The sequence below is a fragment of the Columba livia genome, chromosome 2 (assembly GCF_036013475.1).
Source record: "Columba livia isolate bColLiv1 breed racing homer chromosome 2, bColLiv1.pat.W.v2, whole genome shotgun sequence".
Taxonomy (NCBI): domain Eukaryota; kingdom Metazoa; phylum Chordata; class Aves; order Columbiformes; family Columbidae; genus Columba; species Columba livia.
The window spans coordinates 99,636,637-99,656,983 of NC_088603.1; the positions used below are offsets into that span (position 1 = coordinate 99,636,637).

At 42.7% G+C, this 20,347-nt stretch overlaps 1 protein-coding gene across 9 annotated transcripts in view; it reads right to left on the minus strand.

Annotated features, from left to right (window-relative positions):
* Nucleotides 1-20,347, minus strand: part of CARMIL1 (capping protein regulator and myosin 1 linker 1) — a 198,152-nt gene that overhangs the window by 124,642 nt on the left and 53,163 nt on the right. The window contains exon 1 of one of the 9 annotated variants that reach the window (XM_065052983.1): nucleotides 9,982-10,001. The exons of the other annotated variants lie outside the window; for them this stretch is intronic. The gene's annotated coding sequence lies outside the window, so the exon portion shown is untranslated. Of the gene's footprint in view, nucleotides 1-9,981; nucleotides 10,002-20,347 lie in introns of those variants that run through there. 9 annotated transcript variants of the gene reach the window in all.

Consider the following 20,347-nt stretch of genomic DNA (forward strand, 5'->3'; position numbering starts at 1 on the left):
GTGACACCTCCCTGGGGAGCCTGTTCCAGTGCTCCACCACCCTCTGGGGGAAGAACCTTCTCCTAATGTCCAACCTAAACCTCCCCTGGCACATCTTCCTGACATTCCCTCAGGTTCTGTCACTGGTCACCAGAGAGAAGAGCTCAGCGGCTGCCTCTCCTCCTCCCCTTGTGAGGAAGCTGTAGCTCCAATGAGTCTCCTCTTCCTTGAGGCTGAACAAACCCATTGACTTTGGCCACTCCTCATATGGCCTCCCTTACAAACCCTTCACCAGCTTTGTGGCCCTCTGTTGGACACTCTCTAGTAGCTTAATATCCTTTTTATCCTGTGGCACCAGAACTGCACCCAGTGCTCCAGGTGAGGCCGCACCAGTGCAGAACAGAGCAGGACAATCACCTCTCCTGCCCAGCTGGCAATGCTGTGCTGGATGCACCCAGGACATGGTTGGCCCTCTTGGCCAATCATCCTGTGTAGACAAAACAGATATTCAAATACTGTAATTGTGACATCAATGTTTTGTTTTTAAAGGAATTCCTACCAGAGGAGTAGCTGGTATAGGGCCATAATAAGAAGGGAAGGTAAGCACCCACTTGGCTCAGTGGCTGAATTTGCGCTGTGGTAGGACCAGCTCCCCCCATGGTCTGAGCCCCACGTGCCACCAGCACTGACCCACCAAATGGGCCCAGCACAGCCAAGGGCAGCCTCTTACACAGGCAAACCCGGATCAGGTCAGCAGCAACATGGCCCAGCTGCCAACAGCAGCAGGGGCATGGGAACGTGGTGCTCTGAGTGAGCTAACTGGCCAGCAACCTCCCGATCCCATGGGCAGGGCTCTCAGGCTAGATCGCCCTCCACAGTACTGTAGGTTATCCTGCTTTTAAGGAAATTTAAGGCTTCCTTGAATAAGACAAATCAGAAGGCATCCTGACTGCAGCACAGATGCAGTTTATAGCTTATTCTTTCTAGACTTCAGTTTCCCAAGTACCACCATGTTCTTGGCCATTAGCACAGCCCCACTAGCAAGGAACACAGAGAGAAAAATTAATACAGACAAAACTTTAAGAAGCTGAGATGCCTGTTATCTCTACCTATTCAACAGCATGGCTGGGAACCCACTCTCTGTTCTACCACTTGTCATGGGGGAGTGATTTAGGGTTCTGCTGGGCGGGGATTGAGTGCATCTGCCACACTGCTGGAGATGTTGTGCTTCTAATAAAACTGGGAAGCCTTCAGCTGAGATTCAACACATCATTTTTCATGCTGTACCTTTTCAATGCTTTAGGTTTACAATTTGTGTCTTTACTATGTTCTTAAGGTAGGCAGTTCCTAAAAGAAACAAAATGCCAAAGCCACCTTACCTACTACAGAGAGGCTCTTGGAAACACAAGTTTAACCCCAATATGTTATTATCATGTCTTCACAGGCAATATAACGAAGTAAGACAAAAACCATGCTAGAGTCTTCTTGAACCATTTAAGTATTGCTCTTAGCTTTTTTTTGTTTTTCTAAGTTGTGGTTTATTTGCCTCTTAGTGTCAGTGAATGGTTTCTTTTGGTTTTTTTTACTGCAAAACCAAAACCAAATGTTGGCAATAACACTTCACAATAACCTACAAGTGCTTATCCTTCAAAAACCTACTACAAATGTTCAATTTTCAGAGTGCACTCCTGCCAGTTGCTATTGTTGCCTTTCCTTGTCACGTGTTAACTTCAGGTGGGATTTTAATACTTAATTGAGGTAGTGCAAGATCTCACAAGAGGTTTTAGTTTAGTGACAGTCATCTATGTTTAGCTTTTAAGAAGAAGGCTTGCAAGTGCACTTTTAAGTTTACGACAGTTATAAAGTATCCTCTTCCTACACACACACCAGTTTAGCTAAGTTTGTTTCTAATGTGACCATCATATTTGGCCTAGTTCACAATAACATTGATTAACTATTGCTGGACTTACACACCATCCGAAACCTACTTAAATTAATCTGGATTCAGTCAGTTTTGCTGGTCTTCTCACACAACTCAGAAAAGAAATATCACTCATCTGTGCTGCCTAAAAGGCTGATCAATGTCTGTAATCATGACCTTCCCACCCACTTATTGTTTATCATCTCCTCTCAAGATCTTTTGTTTTTTAAAGTGCTAAATATGTTTTCTTTCCTTTTGTTGAGCTTTGTTACTTACAGCAAGACAGAAATTTTGTATAAGTAAAAATAGAGCTTTAAAAAAAATAATTGTAAAGTTTTTGAATAACAAGGACAAGCTCCCAAACACACCATAAATGAATGATCAGAAGCTTGTTAGCAGGTTTGTAGAAAATTGCACCCAGCAGAACATCAGATATGTTGAAGATTTGAACTCTGCCCACACACAAATACTCATATTGTTGTACTATTAACTGCATTATTCAGATGAGAGCATTAATGATGTCAGTAAAACACAGCCATCAAAACCCAAAACCTCCCACCCGACTACAACACTGAAAGAGCCCTCAGCCTTGTTTTATCTTTCATTTATTCCACGTCATGGTCCCATGAACACTCAATTTGTATGCGCTACCATTTTTTATTTTCTTGCAGAGTGGTTACAGGTATCTCCTCTTCCCTTTCCTTAATCACAGCGTTTCTCACACAGCAAGTGCACCAAGAAATGAAGACCGGGAAAAGAAAGCAGCCACAATGTGTCTGTGGTGGAATTTTGACTTTTCAAATTCAGTTCCATTGCAGAGCTCCCGTCAATTCTGAAGGGGCCACCACTTGGTCATAAATTAGATGAAAAATTAAGAGACCTTCTGGCCTCAGGTAGAGATTTATCATAAAATAGTGCACAAGGGAGATGTAAACAACAGGACACTATTGACATCTACTCCAGGCTGAGTGAAGAAGCTCCAGGAGACATTACTTTGCTCAAGCTAAAAAAAAACCAAGGCCACTCACTACACAATGCATTTAAAAGGAGGAGGAAAAAAACAAAACCCACACAAAAAGAGCTGGCTTTTCATCTCAAACAATCACATTACCATGATTATAAATGACATTTTCAATGAGGCCACTCCCCCCTAAAAGTTATTGCCAAACACAGACATGTGATTAAGACCCACATTTAAAAACGCAGTTGACAGAAGCAAGTAGGTATGAACCTTTCAAGAAAAGATGCCAAATATCAGGGTTTAAAATTAATATTAGTATATCCTTACACCTACTCTTTGCATGACAAAGACCACAGCTCTTCATCCAACAATATCTGCACAGGGCCTGTAACTTCAGCTCCTCAGTTTGATGCCTCAGAGCAGTTTCAGAAGCTGTCTGTTGTGGTTGCTAATAAAAAGTCTAAAGAATTTTGCTTTAAAATGTGCAACAGTAGCAGGGGGTGCAGTTTCACTTTTCCTGGAGCCACATGAAAATCCCTAACAGGTTTGAAAGCACATCACTGACCCGCTCATGGCACAGATCAATTAATTCTATGAAGTTTCTGAATCCCAGAAAATTAGCTAGGGAAAACACAACCTCCTCCTCTTTTGCAAGGTTCACAATTTATGATCTGACCCTGGTTGTAACCGTCATATCACTATAAACACATACTGAATGAATCACAGGTGTCTGGAAACACAGGTGCTTAATAACACTCCTCCCTCCAAAGGGCTCAAAGCCTGTAGAGTGCAGGCTTCCAGGAGCCCCATGCAGGGTCTGGCAGGGCCATCACAAACAAACAGGTTAAACAACATTGAAAAAGTAAGGTGACCAATTGGAGATGTGACGTAAGACAGAGACGTGGCCAAGCCTTGGCTCTCATAAACTGGGTATCACTCCTGGCAAGAGGAACATGAAACATATATTTTGCTGCAATCAAACTGGAAAGACATTTTAATGCAAAGCAAAGCCACCACAGGAGTGACAGATGTCAAGGCAATCCAGTTTTGAGGACTAACATGTGAACAAGGGCAAGTGTAGAGTCTTGCATCTGGGCAGGAACAACCCCAGGTTCCAGTATAAGTTGGGAAATGATCCATTAGAGAGCAGTGTAGGGGAAAGGGACCTGGGGGTCCTGGTGCACAGCAGGATGACCATGAGCCAGCACTGTGCTCTTGTGGCCAGGAAGGCCAATGGTATCCTGGGGTGTATTAGAAGGGGGGTGGTTGGTAGGTCGAGAGAGGTTCTCCTGCCCCTCTCCTCTGCCCTGGCGAGACCACATCTGGAATATTGTGTCCAGTTCTGGGCCCCTCAGTTCAAGAAGGACAGGGAACTGCTGGAGAGGGTCCAGCGCAGGGCAACAGAGATGAGTAAGGGAGTGGAGCATCTCCCTTATGAGGAAAAGCTGAGGCAGTTGGGTCTCTTTAGCTTGGAGAAGCGGAGGCTGAGGGGTGACCTTATTAATGTTTATAAATATGTAAAGGGTGAGTGTCATGAGGATGGAGCCAGGCTCTTCTCGGTGACAACCAATGGTAAGACAAGGGGTAATGGGCATAAACTGGAACACAAGAGGTTCCATTTAAATTTGAGAAAAAACTTCTTCTCAGTGAGGGTGACAGAGCACTGGAACAGGCTGCCCAGGGAGGTTGTGGAGTTTCCTTCTCCGGAGACATTCAAAACCCACCTGGACACCTTCCTGTGTAACCTCATCTAGGTGTTCCTGCTCTGGCAGGGAGATTGGACTGGATGATCTTTCGAGGTCCCTTCCAATCCCTAACATTCTGTGATTCTGTAATTTTTTCTCTGCACTCAACTTCCCATCTTTGCCACTTTCTTTGCTTCTGGAAGGTTGCATTACAAGTCCAAACACTACAACATCCAGCACAAACCTTCATGGGTGAGGACAGCAATTTTTTTTTTTTTATACTGTCTGAAGCTGCTACTTTTTGGCAAAATGCAGATACTAAAGATCTTGGAAGAAGAAAAACTAGGCCGAGGAACACCAACCCCATTCAATTGTGGCTCTGGAATATTTGTTCTATGTTGAAACAATAAAGACCGTATTTATTCACAGCAAGTCAAATGCTTCTTGGCAAGCCTGGTTGCTTTGCTGCCCACAAATGATGGCTGCTATGCTCATGCTTAGTAAGCCAACAGGCTTGAGGCACACCAGGGTTCCTGACTGTAAGCATGCAACTCATGCAAGCCGTGTTTGACTTCAGCTGTTGAGTTCATGTATACCTAGAGTAGGTGTGACTATGATTTCCAGATGTCCAGCATAGTCTTCAGAGCCACAGCTTCATGTGGACCATCACAGGCCTGGAAATCTGGGAGAAATGCATCGTACCTTCACCCAGAGTTTGCTTTTTCAAGTGGAAACAGATAAAATGGCCATAGAAACCCAAATTGTAGAATCATAGAATCATTCCAGCTGGAAGAGACCTGGAAGATCATCAAGTCCAACCATAACCTAACCCAGGCACTAAACAAGTCCCTAAGAGCTTCATCTATAAGCCTTTTAAACACCTCCAGCGATGGTGACTCTATCACTTCCCTGGGCAGCCTGTGTCGGTTGCAAAAACTGAGGATAGGAGTTCACAAAAGGGTTAATCTGTGCCGAGTCAAGCTGTCCTGATTTAAAAGCTGTGAACACATGACACTTACTAGGGACTGAGCTCTCTCCCAAAGGCAAGTTTACCCTAGGCTAAATTTGTCACCTTTCATATGCCTACATTTCAATCCCAGTGCACTCAATTCTTACACTATCAAATGCACAGCCTGCCCTTTTGTCTACAGCTGCTGCAGTGTTATTTGCACCAGGTTTCTGCCCGCAGGTTTGCCCCTCTGCTCCTGTGCCCACAGCTCGAGAAGCTCATGACTGGCAGATCTGGGACACTAAATAATTCTTACGCAAAATCCAGGAAGCTTCTGAAACAACAAATGAGACATAGGAACATCTCCGCCAGGGATAGCCACGTGTGTAATGGATGAAAAACAATGACAAGAAAAAAATGTATGAAAACATTTCTTTCCAGGTCACTTTTACCATGGGACATGTTTTGATTCTCTAAATCCACTCTGTTGACGTTACAAACATACCTCTTTTCAGCAGCAAATGTATAGACAGCTGGAGAACCACAGTTCCTTTAAACAAGATGGTGCTGTTGTATCTCAGATTTAGTTCAAAATACCATCCTTTGCAATGTATGCACTCCTGTGATTTATTTCCTTAACTTGTACTGCTTTTGCAATGGAGCATTAAGTATTATTTTCTGTTCCATTGTAATAAATGAATGCAGAAAGACTACAAATACAACGTAACCAACAATTTTAAAGAAATAACAAAACCATACTGTTCTCCTTTGTGTTTCATTTGATAATTCCTAGACAAGTTAAGAATCTTTTGAAACTACAAACAAATAAGGTTCTCTGAAAACTATAAAGGAAAAGATACAATTTAAAAGCTAGCGTCTTTAAAAAACAAAACAAAAAAACCCAGTTAATGCTACCTCATCAACCCACAGAGCTGGAACATTTCTGGTAAAGCTTCAGAAGTCAATTTTGCTATCAAAAGACAGCCAGCAAATCTATAACACACACACACACACACACACACAAGCTCTGAGTTGAACAGTCATCTTTGTCTTACCCTTGTTATTAAGAAGATGGGGAGGAAGGGGGGAAGTGGCAACACCTACACAGAATTTGGGATACTACACAAAAAAAAAAAAAAAAAACAGTAAGTGTTACAACTATAAGTGAGTCACACAAATACTTGGTGCCTTTTTTCCTAACCACATAGTCATGCAGAAATATCTGAAGATGATCCACTAGCATGAGAAGAAGGATCTGTCTCCTCTTTCTTCCTCGTTTATGTAAACTGGTCTTTTCAAGATCTGACTATATCCACTAAACCATTAATAAGCAGTACGAAATCTAAATTGCTCAACCCAAGACAAAAAATCTCCTAAGTAAAATAAAAGGGAACTAAATTCACACCCTATAATAATACATAAAACTACTAGTAGTTCAAGGAGCACCGAACAGTCTTCAGCACCCCATGTTCTAGGTCACACATGAAGCAGGAAAGCAAGTGAGGGAAATCAATTAGAAGTGCAAAGCCTCCGTGCACATGCAAAAATGTCATCTTAGGATGCAGCTGATACTACGGCTAATCCAGTGCAACCACAGGGCTGTCCCCGAGACCCGGAGCCCACGCTCCCCCCCGTTCCATCTCACAGCACTTGCTATACCACACAGTTGCTCAGCTCATTCACAGGCACAGAATCAGTTCTCCGGCAGCTGGTGCAAGTCTGCATGTCCATGTCCACGCCTTCGACCCGGCCAGGGGAGTCATAACCTCTGCCAAAGAGGCAGGAGGCAAAGGGAAATGGAAACTTCCTAAAACTGGCACAGCTGGCTCAGCCAAAGCTCATATTGGAAAGGGAGCCTTCTCTCAGAGCTGGACAAGTTCCACGATTTTAATTATCACCCTTTTGCTTTTTGTCAACAGCACAAACTCCCAAAGAGCCTATTTAGAAAGAATCAGACATAAGATGGGTACTATTACTGTAGGAAAGAGCAGAAGAGGGAGATCAATGCAATTAAACACCTGAAACAAGCCACAGGTGCAACACAGCTGGATGACTTTGAGTCATTCTATGATTTAGGAATATAGTCCAAGCCCTGGCAGCCCTCTGCTCCGGTTAATCACCACCTGGCAGGTCACTCCCAAGCAGACACAGACACCTCATTTGGAGATGCCTCTGCAGATAAACCTGTCAAGGCTGCTTCACGCTCAAAGGGCAGCAGCACAGGAATGGTGGAGGCCCCTGAAGGAGAAACAGATGCTGGAAGCTGGTACACCAGATCACTGAGGAACTGAGCAGCAAGTAACAAGCCCATTAACAAAGGTTCATATATTCATTTAACTACTACACCAGAACAATCAGTGCCATTTGGGCTGATTAGCCTTAAATTTTTAAAGAGTTTCCACTTCCTACAATGAATGAAAGATGAAAATGCAACATGAATTTGCACTCAACGTTTCAGAAGCATGAGACCAAAATACAGCTCTGCTGACACTACGCTAGCAACACAACATCCATTTGTTAATAGCCAGTGGCCTCTTGCTCTCATTTATCATTATCGGAGTATCTGTAGCCCAAGCTCTGAATTTCGGTTCAAGACTCAATTTATAAGTAGAAGCAAATATTTGTCCTGCCAGTCCTTGCGCACTCTTGGGAAGAAAAGAAGCAACTCAGACATGTTGCATACCTCCTCATGGGCACAAAGAGCTCAAGCAGTAATTGGAATACTAATATCACTGCTTCAAATAGGTGCAAAAATACACAGTGAAAAAGCCCATTAACAGGATAGAGGAGGAGACATTCAACTCCTCTCACTGTCAGGGCTTCCACACAGTTGAGAGTAATTTAGTACAGGATCCAAAGAAAATGTCCTCCCACATGTATCAACACTAATTCACTGAATCAGAAAGGAAACTCAAGAAGACTGAAGCACAGAAAGAGTTTACTATAAAACCCGCTCTCAGTTTGAGCAAAATAACCTGGCAGCATGCTTGGTTCATAGGTCCTAGCATCCACAAAGCACATCATTTTGGTCAAGTTGGCTGCAATGCTAGCATTCCTGCTAGCTACAAATCCACAAGTGGTTTCCAAAGAGCCCTTTCAGCTTCCATTTAGTTATCACATCAGCCAAAACAAGTACATTCATACTTCAAGGCAGTTTTCTAAAAGGCTCATGCTGTTTTTCAAAGAAACACAACCATAAAGAGAAAAACTTATCCCTGACTACACTCACACAAAGCTTGTTTTGCTTGCAAATGAAAAAGCAGAAGTCACCTACAACATGGTAAACTCCACAGTTCCACGGAAGAAACCATTGTGTCTACTTGGAGCAAAATAGGAAAAATCCTCCATCTAATACGAAGAGAAGTATAGATAAACTATTCAGCTGGTGAAATAGAACATGAAAAACATGAAAACATAAGACCTGACGTTCCTTTTACTTCTAAAGTAATCAGCAATTAAACAGAGAAAAATGAAATAACATTTTTCAGTTTTATTTTTTTTCCTCATAGAAATACATGCATACAGGTATACAGTGAAGGGAGAAAATACACAAGAACAGTACATGGACATCTATCCACAGGACTTCCTTGGTACTCAAGGAGCAGAAAACAATCAAGATTTTCTTACAATACTCTTCACAATACCACATGTAGCAATCCATTTGTCATGTACAGTTAACAGATCCTTGCAGATTGCTAAAATAAAATTGAAGCAAATGTTTTTTTCAATGGAAGGTAACATGCTTGGCTGCATAAAATCTTAAACAGTAGATTTAAGATACTCTAAGATAGAGTATCTTAGGTTAGTCACAGCATTTAACACTGCTGTAGCTATATTTATGTTTGCTTTCCAGTGAGAGCAAGATGACAACATAGAGCGTCTGTCCCAGAACTGTGCACAGCAAAAGTCTCATTTTATAAAAGAATTTTTCCTTGCAAGGTCCCAAATAAACCAAAGACACAAAAAACCCCAGCTGACTCTTCAAAAAAAGCTCTAATAAACTACAGCCTAACATTAGACATTTTAATACACAACATTTGCCAAGGTCTCTTTTTTCATACATTCACAAAGCACCACTTACGATTTTAATAAAAATAGCAAAGGTGGCCAGAGAATCACTGTTCAGAGTCGGCTCCCGCTCAGACTCCAGCTGCCCGCAGCTCCCTGGGCCCTCTCCTAGGACTACGTACCTGAGTCTTCTCCTTCGTGGAAGGTTGTGGCCATACTAAATCAAGTGGCTAAAAAGTCTTCTCCAACCACTGTTGAACTTTACCAGCAGAAAAATGCGTCAGAGCAGGGGTGTCAAACTCATTTTCACTGGGGGCCACGTCAGCCTCCCGGTTGCCTTCAAAGGGCAGAATGTAGTTTTAGGACTGTATAAATGTAGGAGTAAGCTGACGTGGCCCCAGTGAAAATAAGTTTGACACCCCTGCATTAGAAGAACACAGGTTTGGAACAACGAATACACATCACAAACCCTGCTTACTTAAGTGACGATCAAACTCCTGTGCTGGAAACCCTGGAGAAATCCTTCCTGCTTCATACTCTCTCAACATCTTTTCCAAAACAAGAGCCCGAACTCTGTCAGAAAGGATTTTTTTTTAACTGTTCACAACCCTTTGGCTCACTGATCCATACTACTGCCAGACAAAACATGTTTTGTAACCTGGCTGGAGGTCAGAGCAGACTTTTAACAGCTAAAAGCTCAGGAATTGCCTATTAGCCACCCTTGAAACACCTCCAAAAAGTATCTTATTTCAGACTATTGTTTTGCTACCCTGCTTTTCCAACAGCCTGTTGTTATTACAGCACATTCACAGGGTAACACCTCAATGGATAACTGAATGGCACAATACAAGGTAAGCAAACCCCACTGCCGAATGAATAGGGCATTTTCTTATTTAATTACAGAACAGCTGTACATCAGCACATGCACTAAAAGACCCAGCTTCAGAGTCTCCAATCATCAGAAAGGAGCCTCGTGTAAATACACCAGAACCACACAAATACCCTAGCCACTATTGCCCTGAACAAACTGTAGATACACAATATGAATGGTAATATACCTGATGAAGAGCAAAGATGGAAAACTACAAGGTTTTCATGGCTGGTTAATGAGATGAGCCATACCCCAAGGCAATAGCCTCTACCAAACACAGTAAAACTGCATTACCAGCTTATTTAAACAACCTAGACTTTTTTCCTAAGAGAGATAAATAACAATTTACTAACCGTGTTATCTAGGATACTAAGCATATATGAAACAAAAAAGTCAGATAATTAGATTATTATTATTTATCCCTGTAAAGGAGTTAGAAATTCAGTAGCGAACATCCACACAGGTAAATGAAATAGTTAAGGAAGAACTTTGGGAATTAATCCTAGTTTGCTCTCTAGGCAGCTGTCAAGACTGCAATGATTAGCAATTTATCTTCCATCCACAACACTGTCAGCACACAAGCAGGGTCACTGGGGAAGTCAGCTGCAGTCCACACCCTTCACAACATCAAACCTATGCCTCTGAGCAAGGAGACACCAGGGAACTTAGTCATTTGCTCAGCTGCCCCATGAATGGTGAAACACTTGCCCTCCAGAGCACAGGTAACTTCCACCCTTTTGCTTGTTTGATGCCTGCTGCCCTGAGCAAAGAAGAGCTGCCCACTGACAGAGAAGTTACAGAGACGCTGCAGCTGTCAGCTATGCTCTTCCACCTCTGACTTGGAATCGGCTGTGCAAATCCCCACAGCTTTGCATCTAGATGCTACCAGAACTAGAGAAACCCCACACACAGTGTTTTGGGAAGCTGAAATGCCCCACTCACCTCTCGTCTTGTGGGAAGCACAGCAAGGGAGCCGCACACACATGCGGCCAGAACGCCTAACCCTGAGCATAAAACTTCCTTCAACACAGGAAGAAACAACTTCAGACCTGCAGAGGGGCAGGCAGCTCGAATCAGTGCCTGCAGCCGCCAGCTGCGCTCAGGCAGAAGTGATCACCTGGAAGCACAGGTGAGAACAACACTTCCCTCCCACACCCACAGCTACGGCTCTTGAGTAAGCACTGCCGCCCACTTCCTTACTGCCAGGGAAACAGGTCTTTTTATTTTTAAAAATATCTGTAATTCATGAGGCTGAGCTATTCTCAGGTTACCTCACAGTAAAAGCAAGGCATTTTCATTTTACCTTAAATGTGAGGAGAAATCAGGAACCATATGGACGTTAACTGACGGCACTGATGTTGAGCGAATCTGATGGAGAGGCTGGACACCCCGCAGGACAGGGCGCTGCCAACCCGGCTGAGGAGTCAAGTGGAAGCAGTGGCTGTCTGCATGTTTTGCAAATCCCAGGATGTGCACAACAGGAGAGCATGCCAAGTCAGGCCAGGTCTTATCTGTTTGTTACACAATCCCGTGTCTCATCTCTAATTAGATCATAACCATCAACAGTATTTCTCTGTCCCTAAACAGCAGCAAACTGGAAGATCACTGTTCTTTGTCACCAGTGACTCCAGAAGAGGTCAAAGACATCAGCAGAACAAGCCTTAAGAAGCACTGGGTCATTTTATTACGAGTATATCCATGACAGCCCAAACAGTAAATCAAAGTCCATCCCCACAAAAAGCTAACAGTGCATGAACTCCAGATGTTGCCCACAGAATCACTGTATCCATTTCACCTTTAGAACACTACTGACATGCTTTTCAGCCATGACTCACTGCCCAGAACATAAAAGAAATTGCTTTGTACCCTTAGGAACAACAAAATGCTTCTAGTTGGTGGCCATGACTCATACATATCTGAAGTTCTGTCTGAAATAACGTATCTGCTAAAACTGAAAACTTCAGGAACAGGCTTGTTTCAAAATGGTTTGCCTTGGGTCATGTAAGTATTAACTTCTCAGTTTTCATCAGCAACAATTACGTTTCCTAAGCAAGGATATTAAATAAAACTGCCTCTAAGAGTTTATATAACTATAAAAAGTTATAATCAGAATGTTTCAGCTTTTTGCTACTGAGTATTACAGAATGCAAAACTTATCTCAAAAGCTTGAAGACTTCTAGAAAATCCCACTCCTTAACAGGGCAGCAACAAACCTCCTTACAAAGAGAGCACCAGTATTCCAGACAGACATGTATTCATTTTTGCTGAACTGTTACGACTTCTCGCTTAGTTCTATGGAAAATTATCTAAACAGCAATGGAAATGTGCAATACCAAACAGGATTAGAGATGTCACTAAAAGAACCCAAACAAACAACAGAAAACCAGCACCTCACATGCACACACACACAGAGGCAGTAATTTACTGCTAGATATGGTTTTTGCCTTTGTTTAGATTCTCTTCAATATCAGAAGTATTGTTGCTCATTACTGTTACCTCTTACAAAGAAAAAAAAAAAAGAGGATGCTTTATTTAACAACGATATGTTACACTGAAAATTCATTAACGATTGTGGGTATTTCCACTTCAAGTAATTCCCAGCTGATTCCTAGAATCACTTCTCTTTCCATAAATCATAAACTTGTCATAAAGGTACAATCACTAACTAACAGGTACTGACTACTAAGAACTCCCTTGTGACTTTACACAATGCTTTTCCTTCTAAACCTCCAACCGGGCTTTTTGCCACCCTGGGAAACCCCTTTTACCACTGGAAATGTCACACTGATGTCGACTTTTGAGTTTATAGATACCACTATCATTAACAGATACCAGCATCTCCCTTCCTTGTTCTGTTCTGAAGAGGCAGCTCCAGTTTCTAACACAGGATGCAAGTGGAAGGGCTGAATCCTCTTCCCTGTGGCCCTGAGCAGCAAGCAGGAGAACAAGAAAGATGACAAAGAACCCAGTAAGACTGCAGAGAAATAACTGCACCACATACTGTAAGAGGGAAGGAAGAAAAGAAAAAGGGAAGATGACAAATGATCCTGAGCAACATTAAAAAAGAGCCACCTACCAAACAAAATGCAAACATTAGTTGGAGTTTGCTCTGTAACTCACAGACCGTGGCTGTGGACTGTAAGACAAAACCATCTTTCCAATAGAGACATGTCACCAGCTGTTTTAGGCTGCTCAGACTCTGCTCACAAAGCGGTTCTGGCTGCACATAGCCAAGTACCACTATTTCCCATTTCTAGACTTACACACTGCTGCTTTCCATTTCTTATCTTCAGTCAGCGAGCCCCACTGGCCATCCTCCAGCAATCCTGTAGCCACCATGAATCTGGCTCACAAGGAATTTTTTTGTTGTTGTTATGGACATATTCCATTTAATAGGAAAAACATTTAGTTCCAGCAATGTTGAAAAAATTTGTACATGTGAAAATGTAACAGCTGCAGGTACAAAGCTGAATGAAACCGGCCCGCAATGCACTGGAGAACAACTCCTTATCTCATGCTAAGCAAGCAGGGCAGACATAACCAACCCCGTGAAAAGAACTGATTATTTTTTTTGAATGATCCACCTGCAATAGCTTAACCAGATTAATTAACTGTTTAAGCCAGATATCGAGTCAGCTTTCTGCAATTCCTTTCATGGAGACAGCTACTCGTGAACATGTGTGCCTGGGTGCACACACAGTTACTTGTGAACACAGTCCCACCAGAGCAGGGCACGGAGCCTCCTTATTCGTATCCTCCACACAAACCACAGTGCACTCAATGCTCCCTCTCTGGCTCCCATCGATGATTTCAACATAACCTGTTTTGCTTCCCAAGAAGCCAGTTCAAGCGTGTGTTGTACCAGGGTACCCAAGAGCCCTAAGCTGCTGGGGAGAGGTGGAGGATCTGTGTACAAAGGTCTCCTACAACAGCAACAGCTTGTTCTGTCTCAGAGCACTTGGACAGCAAAGCAGCAACTCACTTCGATTGTACTCCAAATGCAGCTCTCCAACATATACTCCTTTGCATCACGTTGATTTGGATTAAAATGTACTTTTTATATGTCTTCTTAATAAAGTGCTTCGATTATAACAAGTAGGATCAAAAGGACACCCTGTAAAATGCCCTTCGTGCTATAAGTATGAAACGGCTAAATGTTAAGCATCTTTGTATTCTCATAAGCAGGTGAAAACAAGCACTGAGCCCATACTGCAGAACAAAGTTAGCTCTTGCACAAAGCATCACTGTTCAGCATTTGTCCTCTATTCTCATCTTTGTAATATTCGTAACCTTTGTTTGTTATAGAAAAAGTAAAAAAGAAACAAAAAACACAGAAAAAAAACCACCACTGTGGATCTTCTCACTTACTCAAAGCAAGGAAACCTCTGATGACTGTGTGTGCCCCAGAGCAGCTTATGCTTTCTAGAAAATGAGGTACGCTTAGGAAGCTGAATAAAGCCTGCACAGGTGCTTTCATGTGAGGAATGGCTTTTTCCACCAGCACCACCTCTCTCAGCAGGAAAGGCTGCCCAAGCAACTGAATGTTTCTTTCTGTACTACACACACAGGACCTGGCAAGGGGCCCCTGATGCTGCATGAAAGCATCCACAAGCTGTACTCTTCTCACACACACCTGCAACCCAGATCTACCTGATGGCTGCTGCCTTCTGTCAGCAGAGCCACGGAGATCTTTAAGAAAAGAAAATTTGATGCCTGGCTCCACAAGATGGTAATTTGGCTAATGCCACCACAAAAAGTAGGGCCTACCATAAATATGGCAACAATGCTAGCCAGTTCATAATGAACAGGACAGCATGGTACAGAACATCTCAGCCATTCTGACTCTGTAGTTTGGCTGTACAGTCACAAGAAGCAGCACCTACTATATATGTTAACAACCCTAACTATTTTGTAATGAAAACAGCGCTATTGCAGAGGGGATCTTTACCGTCCTTGGCGTGGAATGCTGTCTGGGTGCGCCAGCATTCAGAAGAAGCTGAAATGCTACTGTAGCACTCACCTAACCTGAATTCTGCCAGAACAGCCCAGGCAGCTATTTTCTCCCACAGATGACACTTGCTGAGGAGTTACACTGGCAGGTTGGAAAGGGATAGCAGTGAACAGCTGAGGGAAAATGAGAGGGAAGGCTGAGCCATAGAACTTCTTGGCTGGGGTTCGCAGACAGAACTGCATCCTGGATCACAGGCTCCTGCAGAACAGGGGGGCCATCTGCTCTGGTGCACTTTGGATTGGACACACGAGTATACAGGCTTCTGTCTCTGCAGAAAAATCCCTGCAGCAGGAACACACCGTGAATAGACATGGTATTTCATTCTGCAATACTTGTGCAGACATGTTTTTAATGGAGGTATCCATCACCCTAAAAAAGTGTGTGGAAATATCAACATACGAGAGCAAAGTGAGGCGGGAGAACAACTCAACACACAACACTATCACGAAAAAATATTTACTCCACAGCCAGGCTATAGGTCTTAGAGAAAGAAAATACAAATCATATTTTGTTTTTATACTCATCCAGTAAAAGCACTTGGATAACTACAGTTCAGATAAGCAAGTTTTCCCAATAAATCTAAGGCAAAAAGTACATGACACCCAAAGCACAGAACATCCTGGCCTCTCCTCTAGGTCCTCGTTTTGCACACTCCGCTTTCCATTTCGCATTACCTCTGTTTTCTAGCACAGTTAGAAAAAAACCCACAAATTTGCTGTCCCTCATCTTTAAGAATAATTTTATGTAAATAAAAATTATTATATCAAGCTCTAGCGTACTAGGCACACAGAATAAAAATGTACACTAAATCAATCATAATTTTTTACAAATGTGTATTTTAAGCTTGTCTACATCAGAACACATCACTAACAGCTGTCTCTGCAGTGTATACTTCAAAAGACAAAGTGAGAAAGATTGTCTTTCTGTGTCACGGGGTGCACAGATTTGCCACTTGTGATATCCACCGAGGTGAAGGGCAAGGGCATTTTTGGTGCCCAAGCACCATCCTTTCAACTGGACATGCCTCGTCACATTTCAGCTTTTTCAGGTGCCTTGAGTGCCCAGGATACACATCGCGACTTTTTCTAACTACTCTAAATTTAGCATCTCGGTGAAGTCACTATTCCCTCCTTCCAGCTTCCCCAAGATAAAGGCAGCATTGAAAAGGAACACACAAAAATCAGCCAACCTAGCCCATGAAACATGAGCTACATTCGCAAGACAAAAATAGAAAGCTTTCATCTTTCATTATCAGCACTCTACCGCACAGCACAGGAAGCCAAAGCTTGAGGCAATGGTAGGTTTCAAATAATCCTCAAAATGTGAGCAAGGCTTTCCTTTTCTGCTCTGTGAAAGGCTAAAAGAAGTTGGCTTGGCAACGACAAAAAACATTAAGAGTCCAATAAGCCTCTCCAACAGCAATCCAAATAGAAGGGTCTAGGGGCAGGCAGTTGTTTAAGCAATAGCATCATCCCCACTGCATAAATTCTCCTGTTCAGAATGACAGCCCTTGCCTCCTCACTTCTGCCAGTTCTAAAACTCTACATTTTAAAATCTTAAATTCTAAAATTGGCAAGTGTTTAAGATTCAGTCCTAGTCCCTAGAGGAATTCAGGAGGAAAAAGGAAAACACCATTCCTAGAGAGCTGATGCTTCATGAGCGTCAAAAATCATAGTTGCTGGAAGCTCTCCAGCCTCTCTCTGTAAACAGCAGCCTGAATTTAATGGGGTCTGTATCTGCTCTTGAGGGTTTGTGGAGGGCAGATGGAAGGGAACAGGAGACTCAAAGAAAGGAGAAATGTGCTGTACAGTTCATTTATCAGGGTGTATCAAGTTCTTCCAGAAGTCCCCTCAGCCCCCATCTTTACAGTCTCAACAATAGATTATGTGGCCATCTGCTAAGCTTCAATTTTTTTAAAATGTTTTTATTATAAGAGAAGTTGTCAGCGAAAGAACCACCACACAAAGGCACAACCCTTCCTCAAATACAACATTTTGTGGTGGCTTTATTTGCTTACCTGTTCTTGTTCCATAGTCTCCCAGCGCAACCAGAGACAAGCTGGAATCACTCCCCTCACTAGCTGGGGAAATGCTGTTTACGAATCTGAACGGTCTTTAACATGCCATGAACTGGAAACTACATAAACCATTTAAACTTACCAAAATGAGTCAGCCTGCCTCTTTCCACCATTCACATCTAACCTGCTCCTGACTTTACTACACACATTCAGAGTGCATCTTTTGGGGTCTATCTTCTGTTGAGAAATATCACATTTCATTACCCAACCACGTATTTCTGCCTCTTTCGTCCTTGCAAAATCCTGAGAGGTAGAAGAACAATTTCTTCCTTTTTTTATTGATGGAGTTCAGCACAACAGCAGCACCAGCACAACCCTCCCTCCTGGGGAATGGGGCAAAGTGCCTGCAAGAGTCACCTGTTGGGGGGTACATCACTGATTGATGGGTGAGCACTGGGATGAGGAATTCCTGCTGCTCCCAGCCAGTGTGAACAAGCACACAGAGAGGTGTAGAGGAAAAGCAGAAGAAATACTCCATAGGGGTGAAGAAAAAAGAAATCAAGACACTGTTTTAGACTTTTCCGTGGCATCACTATCTTTACTTTCAAGCAACGAAATGAAAATTTCACTTAGGCATCCCACAACACTGGTGCAGAGCATCCGACACCAACATGCCCTACAGGCAACTTTCAACAGCCTCCAAATGGGATTAACTTTTTTACTTTACAGCCTGGGAAATCCAAGATGCCTATGAGGCAGAAAGAATGAAAACAGAAGCAAAACTCAGAGCTTAATCCACTCAAAGCTAGAAAAACCTCAATAATCTCCATCTACAGATTCTTAAAGAACTGGCAAATGAAATTGCAGGGCTAGGTGCAAGGACTTTAATAAAACTATTAAGTACATGGTGGTAAATGAGCTAAAAACATTCAAACACAGTAACTAGATTTAAAAAAAAAAAAAGGCAGAGGAAGTGGCAAACAAAACAAGTCATTCAGGCAACTACTGCTCATAAAAATCACCTCCGTAGAAACATATGGTGTTGGAACACATTGTAAAGGGAGGCATAATTAAAGGAAGAGGCTAAGGGAAAACAGAATAAAACACAACATCAGTTTGCCAGCAGCGCAAAGAAAAACACATCAGACCAATATGATGTTCTTTCTCAACATAGCAGCTCATTTTGTAGACGAAGGAACTATGTTTGCCCTAACACAGCTGAGTACCCTACAGCATGCAGTGGTGTTGCTTAGGACACTGGTGGTGGGAATTAAGAACTTTAAGGTGGGTAGGAAACTTGCTATGAGGAACAAAACAAGGGTTATACAAAGACCAAACTACCACACAAATCATCATTTCACCTAGGACACCGAGACAAAAATCTTCAGCATTAAATCTAAATGCCTCACCAGTAAATGGCTGATGGGAGAGACAAATATTTGTGTGACAGGACACCAGAAAAAGCTTGGTGTAGTTGCTTTCTGAGGGGACAGTAAGTGTCCCTATTATTTATTTGGTAAATCTTGAAAAGGAGAAGAGCTACTTAAATTCACAAGGAGTTTAACTAGGACGACTGTCCTGGTCTTGTTAAAAACAAGACTGGTTCTCTTTTAGTGATTTTTTCTTTCAGCTAAGTTCTTCTAGGTGGCTGTACTTTTCTGAGTATTAGCCTGCATATTTATCCTAGGATGCTGTACTCAGTGCTGATAAGAGACCAACAGAATGCTGAAGAAGCTCATGTTTAGATTTATTACATGTTAGCTAAGAAAGACTGGTAAGTTTTCCCATGTTCCATTGTGAGAGGGGCGTGTTTGAGGAGGGGTGGATGGAACAGGTGACTAGAAGTGACCAATGGAAGTATTCCATCCACTAATTGTTATACGCCCTATATAAGAGGGTAATCACAAGGGTCACTCTCTCTTCGACCACAGCCGGCATCTAGAGAGGACCCTGCCTGTCTGCCTGTGATCCCCAGGCCTCAGGCCCTGCATCCCTGCATCCAGTTTCCAGTTTGCTGTGAAGTCCTGTCCATGGCTTCCGGGGGCCTGAGCTGCAGCTGCTGGAGCCTCCAGCTCTGCACACCCAGCTCCGCTGCTGGAGTGATGCCAACTCCACATGAGCACTTGAGATTGGCTTTGTATATTTCGTATATATTCTCTATTTATTAGTAGTATTAGTAAAACCCTTTAAAACTCTCCAACTTGAAGTCTAAGTCTCTCTTCCTTTCCCCTTATCTTTCTTATCATCTTTCCTATCTAAAGGAAGGGGTGGCAGGAGGTAAAGAGGATAACAGGGAGCGTCTGCCACGGTCTATTGCCGACTTGCCTTAAACCTTGACAACAACTAATCCAACTGTGACAGCATCTCTGTCAGAAATTGGAAGGTCCCTCACCACCAGCAAAGACAGCTGAGGCAAGAACCCTAAAGATAGAGCTTAATCAATATTTGAGCACTCTTACATGACGTGGGATGCCTGTAACACCAGAAACCGGACTCAATCAACCAGTCCTCTCTCGCAAAGGTTTATTTCACTCATCAATATTTTAACAGATTTTTATATGGGTGCCTCTTTCCTCTTCCACAAGAACTTACTCAAACAGGCAGTCATATAGTAAACCTTGCCAGAAGATTTCAAGATTGCAGTTGCACTAACTTTTCAACTAAATATTCCTACACTGTGACAATATCAGAAGAACTCCACTTTTTGGAAGGGGAAAAAGAGTTGCTTTGTTTATTTTAAACCATATTATGCCTCCTAGCTCTACGTAAGTCTCAAAGGCACTGAGAATCTCTGCAGGAACAAGTTCTGGGACTTGGTTTAGGGCAGCAACATCTGGCACACCCTCTCCTCAAAGCGGTGGAGCTAAAAGGGTATGTATGTAGCACTAGCCCAGTTAATACATTATACAGCTGAAATGCAACATCACAGTCTTCACTGAGAAAAA